Genomic DNA, 10,660 nt, shown 5'->3' on the forward strand with positions numbered 1-10,660 from the left:
CTGATTTTTTTTTGTTTTCAAATAATAGTCTTCATTTATATTATTTTTTAACGCAGAAAAAAAAAACGTTTCCACCATAAGAGCAGTAAGAATATTGATAAAAACCGCTTTGAGCAGGTTGGGTGGATATTGCCCTCTATAAAAGCTCAAATTCTTAAATTGTAATTTGTTTTTTGTCTTTTGATGAAAACGGTAAGATTTTATTTTTGGTCCAAGTAAGATTGATATTCGCCTTTAAAAGGTTAAGTTGTTTTGTTTTTTTTTCAGGTTTTTGCTTTTTTTCAAATGCCTAGTGAGAGAGAAAAAACAAAACAATCATACATGTATCTGCAAACAGCAGAACGTGTTCAGTTTACAATGAGATGGGAAGGGGAAGGGATAACACTATGACAAGAGAGAGAGAGAGAGAGAGAGAGAGAGAGAGAGAGAGAGAGAGAGAGAGAGAGAGAGAGAGAGAGAGAGAGAGAGAGAGAGAGAGAGAGAGAGAGAGAGAGAGGGGGGGGAATGGGGGGGGGGGGGGGGGGGGGATAGTAAGGGGAATGGGAAAAGATGAAAGAAACAATGGGTTGCCTGATGACGTAGATCAAAGGATTGTTACAGCGGTGTTCACGGTGCGTACTTCGTGAAATTTTAACCTTTTACAGTGACACTGATTTTTTTCTCCAGATTGCTTATGCAGAATAGATCGTTTCCACCAAGAGAGCAGTAGTAAGAGTATATTTCGACTCGGGCTTCAATTAATTTATAAATCGCAAAGCTTGAATTTTAATGATAACATTAAGACTAAGATCTGGAGTTTGGGGAGTGTAAGATGGAATCTCGCCATTAATGGTTAAAATTGTTTTGATTTTAAAAAAACAACTCACACACACACACACACACACACACACACACACACACACACCACACACACGAGCGCGCGCGGTCACGACAGCGAGGACCATCACTGACAGAATGTTGCAACGGTAAACCGGTTTACGTGTACATAGATCCTGAGGCTAGATGCCCCGTTACCGTGTACGTAGGCACTCCCAAAAAAAAGGAAGAAAGAAAGAGACACACACACACACATATTCACACACACACACACACACACACACACACCACACACACACACACAGTCTCGCATCCTCTACGAACTAATTTTGCGCACCAATTTTTACTGCACTTATGCACCAAATTGCATACCTATCTAGGGACACTTTTTTCCGTATCTTTTTCTCAATAAACTTTTTAAAAAACCTTTGTTTTGCGCGGCTATTGCGCGGCAGGCGGCTGGCACTAGGGGGCACCAACCTATGGGTCAGCAGACGAGAAAAACACACGATTTAGCGAGGAATGAAACATTAAATATTTAGGATATAATTTCAAACACAACTTTTGAAATTCATCAAGGATTGTCTAGTACCGAATGTTTTTTTATAGAAAACAAATGTATCTTCAAATCTAAACTGCTTTTGACGGTAAGCGGTAAGTTTTTATTTATTTTTCTGTCCAAACGAATTATTTGTCCTGGTTATAGAAGCTAAGTATTGGTAACACGGCTCAGCTCTCTAGTAGTGGCAGTAGTAGGAAAGAAAGCCCTGCACCGATGAGTACAAATAAGGCAAAAACAAAAGCTGAGACTGAGACTTGCGGAAAATGTGAATATGTATGCAAAGAGATTGAGAAATGCTTACAGTGCGAGCTCTGTGACCAGTGGTTTCATACTTTGTGTGAAAAGATAGATGATGACACCTATCAACTGTTGAAGAAAGACTCAGAAAAAGAATGTCCGCTTCTGCATTACTACTGCTCTAAGTCCTGCAACAAAGTGGCCTCAAAGTTCTTGGGCAATTTCATGCAGCTTGAAAAGGAAGTAGATAAACTCAGGAAAAAAGTAGAAGACGTAGATAAAAGTGTGAATATCATTCAAAAAGGTGAATTCACAGAGGAGATGATAGAAATAGTGAAATCAACAGCAAAGGATGAGATAGAGGCCTACCCTATGTCTGAGGCGAGTGAGATTAAGGAGAGACTCAAGAGAAGTACAGAAGAAAAGTCAGATAGAGTAAGACAAGATATAAATGAAATGAGGAAAATCAATGAAACTGAGGAGAAGAAGCAGGCAATGGTGAAAAAGAACCTGGAACTAGAAGAGGAGAGAAATGAAAGGGCTAAGAGAGTGAAGAATGTAATTATGTATGGCATACCAGAAGCTAAAGATGGCGACAACAAGGAAGATATAAGAAAAGCCCAAATGGTACTCAAAGAGTTGCAGGTTCATGGAAACAAAGACAGCCTCAACCCTATAGAGCAAGTGATCAGATTGGGCAGAAGAGAAGATAGACCAAGACCCATGAAAATAAGTCTGATGTCAACGGATCAGCGTAACACTGCTCTTAGGAACAGCAAACAGTTGAAAGACCATAAACGGAAATGCTTACAAAAGGTGTATATTGGAGCTGACCAAACAATTATGCAAAGAGAGCAGGCCAAGGAGTTAAGAGAGGAGCTGAAGAGAAGACGAGAAGCAGGGGAAGATGTAGTCATATATAAGAAAAGGGTCATTTTCAGGGAAAAGTTTAGTGAACAAATAAGAAAGAGAGACAGCGATGTTGGAGGAAATGACTGGGACTGGGATGAGGAATGACTATATTGGAAACGTGTCAGTCCAATTGCCCAAAATGATTCTGAGCAAGGACTCGAAGACAACAAGAAAATTCAAAAAAGAGAAGTACCAGTAAATGATAAGGAGGGCAGACGTGAATATGAAAAATACCCTGAAGTTCATGTACACGAATGCAGACAGTGTGATGAATAAGAGAGAGGAGCTAAAGGCTATGGCAGAAGAAGAAGATCCAGATGTAATAGCAATAACAGAAGCTAAGCCAAAGAATGCAACAACACACCCAACCATAGCAGAGTTAGGTATTGAGGGATACACTATAATAGCTAGCAGAGATTTTGAAACTTCCGGCAGAGGAGTATACTTATTGGTGAGAGAGAACCTCAAGGTTAACCCCATAGAGGAACTCACAGATCACGACTTTAGGGAGAGCGCTTGGTGCTCGATTGGAGTAACTGGACAAAGTCAGATACTAGTAGGAGTGATTTATCGGAGCCCAAATAGCACAGGAGAAAATAATGAGAGAATGTTGGAGATGATAAGGAGAGCATCACAATAAAAGCATTCAGAGATAATTATTATGGGAGACTTCAACATGCCGGAACTGGAGTGGAAAGGGATGGACGAACCAAAAGAGGGAAGCCTGGAGGAAAGTTTCATAGAAACCATTGAAGATTGCTACCTACAACAGATAATAAAAGAACCCACGAGACAGAGAAAAAACCAAAAGCCCAACGTATTGGACTTGATATTGATGGAGGAAGAAAATGACATAATCGACCTAAGACTGAGCCACCCACTGGGAAAAAGCGACCACGCGACCATATTCCTAAAACTGAGGGCGACATCAGAGACTGTAGATGAAAAACTGACACTCAGATATAGGAAGGCTGATCTAGAGAGTATGAAAGAGGAACTGGGGCATATCAAATGGGAGGAAATACTAATCGAGGACACCGTAGGAAACAACTGGAGTAGATTTACCAGAGTACTTAACCAATGCTTCGAGAAAAACATCCCGAAAAGCAGAGGGAACCGGGTTGGGAGAAGAAATCAACCTTGGATGACGCAGGAAGTGAGAGAGGCATTACGGAAGAAGAAGGCAGTAAATAGAAGATACTCTAGAAGCAAAAAGGAAGAGGATTGGGACAAATACAAAAGAGTGAGAAACGCAACTACTAAAATAGTCCGACAAGCGCATCAAAAGTATGAGAACAAGATAGCAGAGGAAACGAAAGAAAATCCTAAAGTATTCTGGAGTTATGTAAACAGTAAAATGAAGACAAGACAGGGAACCTGTGACATAAAAAAAGAAGATGGCACTTGGGCATCGGAAGATGAAGACAAGGCAGAGGTGCTAAATCTCTTCTTTGCAAGTGTCTTTACAGTGGAGAACCAGAAAAACTTGCCAGATATTGCTAAAAGAAGTAATATAGATACTACACAATGGCCGATTACTGAAGAGAGAGTAACGAAGAGACTACAAAACCTAAAGGAGAGTAAATCACCTGGACCGGACAAACTTCATCCTTACATCCTAAAAAACTTAGCAGAGCAGCTAGTAGAACCCCTAACCAAGATATTTAACCAGTCGATGAAAGAAGGAAGACTACCAAGGGAATGGAAAGAAGCTAACGTCACAGCCATATTCAAGAAGGGAGACAGAAAAAATCCAGAAAACTACAGACCAGTGAGCCTGACATCTGTCGTCTGCAAGCTCATGGAACAGCTGATTAGAGAAGAAATGGTTGATCATATGACCAAGAACAAACTATTCAGCAAAGATCAACATGGTTTCATGGCGGGAAGGTCTACAGTAACAAACCTACTTGAAACAATGGATGACTGGACGAGAGACCTGGAATTAGGCAACAATTTAGATGTCATATACCTCGACTTCAGAAAGGCATTTGACAAAGTTCCACACTGGCGCCTAATCAGGAAATTGGAACAGTATCAAATTAATGATCAGACAGTCAAATGGGTCCGAGATTTCCTCAAAGATAGAAGACAAAAAGTGATAGTGAATGGAACAGCATCAACAGAGAGACTGGTAACAAGTGGAGTTCCACAAGGAAGTGTACTGGGACCAGTTCTCTTCCTGATTTATATCAATGACTTGCCAGACAATCTATCATCTAAATGTAAAATCTTTGCCGATGATACTAAGCTCTATGGAGTAGCTAATGCAGAAGAAGAAAGAAACACCTTACAACAAGATTTGAAAAAGCTTGAAGAATGGTCCGAAATATGGCAGATGGAGTTCAATGTAGATAAATGTGCAGTTCTTCACCTAGGAAAAAACAACAGAGAAGCAAACTATATAATGAAAGAAAAACCCCTGCAGAAATCCAATGGGGAAAAAGACCTAGGAGTATTTATTGATAGGAAGCTAAACTTCAAGAAGCAAATTAAAGATGTTCAATCTAAGGCTAGTAAAACACTCGGAATAGTGAAAAGAAATTTCAAGAATCTGAAAACAAAACACATGACTACCATCTACAAGACTATGGTTAGATCAGAGCTGGAATATGCTAACTGCATATGGTATCCGAAGTTTGAGGGAGACAAAGACTGTTTGGAAAGAGTGCAAAGGAGAGCAACAAAACTTATCACACACCTGAAAGACAAAACATACTGTGAGAGATTGAAAGAATTAAATCTCCCGACCTTAGATTACAGGAGAAGAAGGGGAGATATGATCCAAACATATAAAATAGTAAAGGGAATAGACAGGGTAGAGGCAGGATTCCTTAAACCAAACAAGAACATTCAGACACGAGGAAACAGCAAGAAACTGAAAAAAGAACGTTTTAAAACAAATGAAAGAAGGAAGTTTTTTTCATCTAGAATTGTAAATAACTGGAATAAACTACAAGAAACCACAGTATCAGCAAAAAATTTGAATAAATTCAAAGCAGAGTTGGAGATAAGCAACACCCTAGGAAACAAGTTCAATTATAAAAATTGGTCCAATCATTAATAGATGAGGAGGAGCGAAGGAGACTACACCAAGTCTAAAAGCTCTATACAGAGGTATCCAGGTATCCAGGTATAAATGAATCGACTTGTACATCACGTTATCATACAATTTCTTACTTTCTAGAGTTTAAACATTGCTAACAAACAATCAGTGAGAGGAGAGAGAGAGAGAGAGAGAGAGAGAGAGAGAGAGAGAGAGAGAGAGAGAGAGAGAGAGAGAGAGAGAGAGAGAGAGAGAGAGAGAGAGAGAGAGAGAGAGAGAGAGAGAGAGAGAGAGAGAGATGTACTAATACTTACACTACACCAACTTATTTGGTATGTTAACAGATTATAGGAGGCAAAATTGAGCTAAATTCTGATTTTCTCCTTCAGATTCAGCTTTTTAAGTCCAAATAATATTTTAAAACATGATGAAACTGTTTTTATTTTACATGGATACTGGGAGATGAAATTCCAAATGCCTCTTCCACCTACAATACAAACAGTAAAAATTTCCACCATTTTTATAACTTTAATTCAGGGCTAGCAGCTACTTTTCGTGTATGTGTTATGTAAGTGGTGGATGCACTTCGATTTTCTCCTGAAATGAATGTATGACCATACTGTGCCACATTAATTCATTGAAGACGTGTCAGACAAATATGTCCAACAAGTCAAGTTATGCTTACAGATGTGTCAGACATAAATTTATCCTGCAGGGTTTTTCATTTGTTTTGCTATCACTAAGTCTTTAAAATTGATGTGAAACTGAAAAATATATGAACATTAACCATTTGTTTATTTATTATTTTTTTTTTTGCAAGAGTTATTCCTTAGAGTCAAATGAATTAAATCTGCCTATTTTTTTTGAGAAAACAAAAGCATCCTTGGAGAGAACTTACGATCTTATTATGACACTCGCTTTTGGGTAGAAAGGTCCTGGGTTCGAGCCTCACTCGCTCTGCGCATAGTTGAGTCCTTGGAAAACTCTCTTTACTTACATTTTCTCACCATTCTCAGGTGTAAAATGAGTACCAAGCCGTCAACAGCGTTGAAAAAAATTTGCAACATCGCCTAACAGGCGTCATGTCTAGTTCTATATGTTATGCATTGCTGTTGTTCAGGGACCCTTTGTAAAGCGGTTTGAGCGTGTTTAGTTGATATTGCGCTGTATAAAAGCTCAATGTTCATCTTTTAAGAAACTAAATGTCACATGAACAAGTCACCCTTAAGGCATCCTCATTCAAGGTTTCCAATTTTCCGTATATTTACGGAATTCAGTACGATATAAACCCTCAGTATATCTTCCAGTCACCTGCTAAACAGATAAAAATGAAGTACATGATGTCTTTTTACCTGAGTTCAGCACACAGAAAGGGGTTGGTCTATGTGTTTGCGTAAAATTTCAGTAAATGTTTGCCTCTTGAATTGGCACCCCTGCTCGTTGTACTGGCATTATTATTACAAAATCTGTCAGGTACTCATTCTTACCCGAGTCAAATGTGGTAATGTGCGTAAAGTGTCTTTTTCCAAGAATGCGATCCTGACGCCACTGTTATGTCATCAAATCTGGTCACTAACCATGCTCAACATTGCTTGTTTTTGGGGGTTTTTTTGTTACATGGTGAGGCACTGTACTATTGAGTCACTGGGTATTAATATTTGTAGTAATAAATTGGTCTGGCTATGAGGACTGTGGCAGGGAATATTTATACGTTTGGTTTTGGTCACAATCTGGCTTCTATCCAAGGCATGTCCTTGTGTATCCCAATGAGGTTTCAATGTAATGACAGGGTATGAGAAGAGGACAGGGTTGCCATACTTTGAAAAAACCATGTATTTAAAATTTTGGCCAGAAAATTCATCCTACAAGTTATGATCAATTAAAATGGCCCTAAATTTGGTAAAAGACACTCTCAAACCTGGTACTTCACGAAGTTCCACGTTTGAGAGTTTTCTGCCAAGATGATGTTTTGACCGATATTAAAATTTGAAGGACGAGTTTTCTAGCTAATTTTTTTTTTTATTCAGAGTATGGCAGAGTATAGGACAACCGCTGTCAATTATGCTATGGCCACTTGCTCATTCTCTTGAGTTAGTTTTATTCTGCAGGCTTCAGATCTGGAGTCAATTCACTGGACATTGTCGTTGTGTTTTTAATATTTATTAATCTTTATAATTAATTTTCGGATCACTTTCTTGTTCATTTTAACTTCACTTTTTTTTTTTTTATCATGGTTATTTGAATTATTTAAAGTTTTACTTGTGTGTTTGTTTGGTGACTTTATCATGTTCATCAAATGTTTCTCCTTTCTCGCATGTACTGATTGAAATGGTTAGAATTAGTGGGGTTTTTAAAAATCTTCTTCTAACTGTCAATACCTATTTAGCCTTTCAGTTCCAAGTAACCTTGCCATATTTTTACAATTATGAAACGTGAGATCTGAAAACGATGCTTTGTCATTAACCCGCATTATGTGACTTATCAAAATTTAACTATCGTAGTTATTGCTGCCTCAGCGGTATTAAATCCTAGGATTACTGCCTAAACTGTAACATGATCGCCAGTTAACTAGGTGACGTATTATTTTTCCCAGTATAATCATAGTTGATACCTCTAATGCAAATAGAATTACATACACTCGTCCCTCGCGCTAGCAGCATTGACGGTAGTTTGTGAGTGAAATTGGATTTTACATAATCCATTATTTTTATTATTATTATTATTATTATTATTATTATTATTATTATTATTATTATTATTATTATTATTATTATTATTATTGTTGTTGTTGTTATTATTATTATTAATTCAAATCCCAAATTATGTCGTATGAGGGTTAAAGACGAATAATTTAATTGCATCACACGTGTGTGTGTGTGTGTGTATGTGTTTGGGTGTGTGTGTGTGTTTGAGAGAAGAGAAGAGAGAGAGAGAGAGAGAGAGAGAGAGAGAGAGAGAGAGAGAGAGAGAGAGAGAGAGAGAGAGAGAGAGAGAGAGAGACAGAGAGAGAGTCAATGTACTTATATTGTTAAGCAATACGAGATTAACGCCCTGGCTGGATTTGGTGACAGGAAGGATCCTGGAGAATTCTCTAGTCCCGATTTTTGTGTCCTTGGTTAAGGCATTTTACTTAACTTACACACAGTACCGCTCTCGATTCGGGTGTGAATGAATACCTGCCTTGCTTTATTGAGAATTTCTTGTCAAGATGAGGTTCATTTTGATCGATCGATTTTTATTTTGAAAGACCGAGTTTTCTGACCGAAATTGTAATAATCTGTGTTTTTGTTTTGTTTTGTTTGTATATTTTATTATTATTATTATTATTATTATTATTATTATTATTATTATTATTATTATTATTATTATTATTATTATTATTATTATTATTATTATTATTATTATTATTATTATTATTATTATTTTCAGAGCATGTCTTTGCCGTAGCTATTGGTGGTTGTAACATGATAATCAACAGAGGAATGTGTCACTTTTATAATTAATATTCGTGTTGTCCATGCTATAAAATGACCCATGGTCAAGAACTACGTATATTTTGTACACACACACAGCTACAGTCACACACAGTCACAAACATCCCCCCCCCCCTCCCCCCTTAAATAAACTATCGAGCCGGACTCGACAAACTGACCAGTGCGCGACCTCGACCCTGTATCGGCCGTCAAATATCGTAAACAAGTTAATGCTTACGACGTAATCCCTGTAACTCGGGCCTATAAGATTGCAAGAGAAAGCTAAGGGCTTACGTGTTAGTGTTGGTGTTTGGGACTGGGAAAGTAGAGAACGATTGGGGCTGCCTTGAAGCCTAGGATCGTGAAAATCTAGGACTTCATAATAATATAGATGTCGCTGGTGAAAATGCAAACGAAAGAGTGAAAATGGAGAGGCTTCGGATGGGAACAATACAAACATCAATGGACACGGTTTAGTAAAAATCAAGGGAATATTATACTAACAAATACAAAACAATCCCTGTAACTCGGACCTATAATATCGCAAGAGAAAGCTAAGGGCTTGCGTGTTAGTGTTGGTGTTTGGGACTGGCGACGCCATTTGCCGGTTTAGTAAAACAAAGGGAGTAAAAATGACTCTTATAAAAAAGATACAAAACAAAGTAAACGACGTTTCGGCCCTTGGCCTTCTTCTGTTGAACAAGAAAAGGAAACATTATGTTATATTACATTGGCATTATAGTTAAAGCATTATTATAGGTACCAAAAAATGTGTGTGTGTGTGTTGCGTGCGTGCAAGGGAAGGAGAGAGAGCATATGCATAACACACACACACACACACACACACACACACACACACACACACACACACATATATATATATATATATATATATATATATATATATATATATATATATATATATATATATATATAATCTAACATATTATTTCCTTTTCTTGTTTACCCGAAGACGGTTAAAGACCAAAACGTCGTTGACTTTGTTTTGTATCTTTTATAAGAGTCATTTTTACTCCCTTTATTTTACTATACATTTAACCCAGGCGTTAGCTGCAGTGCAGTGCCGCAAATTGAGCTAGGGCGAGGTGGCTTGCTCTAGGCCACACGCGCGGCGGGCGATCGAACTCGTTACCTTTCGGGTGGCGACGCAAAGACCGTACCGCTGAGCCACGCTGCCCCCCCCCCCGATAGATACATTGTGCGCATTTGTAAAAACAGGTGTCACTTCTGATATGTGTCTTCGACAACAGTTCCCGTTATGTTTAAATTGCATGTTTGTTTTATTGTATTGTGGTCATGATATTTGTTTTGTTGTGCCTATAAATTTGTGGGGGTAAAGTACAACAAATCTATCACAGACGTTTGAGGTCGTTAAAGTTATAATATTATGTAGTTATGCGTATTAGTATTAGTCGTTATATCCGACTGGCGGATGCTGTGAGTTTGTTTTTTGCCTTAGCTTTACACATAGCATCAATATAATATGGGGGGGGGGGGGGGGTCCAGAGGCCACCGTGTTGTGTTTGTCGATTTGTATGCACTTGATGGGCCGGTTGTTGTGAAATGAATGGCAGGTTTTTCGTTTGGTCTGCT

At 38.2% G+C, this 10,660-nt stretch overlaps 1 protein-coding gene across 2 annotated transcripts in view; it reads left to right on the top strand.

Annotated features, from left to right (window-relative positions):
* LOC144978514 (putative molluscan insulin-related peptide(s) receptor) overlaps nt 1-10,660 on the top strand; it is a 164,750-nt gene that overhangs the window by 2,509 nt on the left and 151,581 nt on the right. The gene's annotated exons all lie outside the window — the stretch shown is intronic.

Source organism: Berghia stephanieae, chromosome 8 (genome assembly GCF_034508935.2).
Source record: "Berghia stephanieae isolate SIO BIC M18660-M18661 chromosome 8, UCSD_Bste_1.3, whole genome shotgun sequence".
Lineage (NCBI taxonomy): Eukaryota > Metazoa > Mollusca > Gastropoda > Nudibranchia > Aeolidiidae > Berghia > Berghia stephanieae.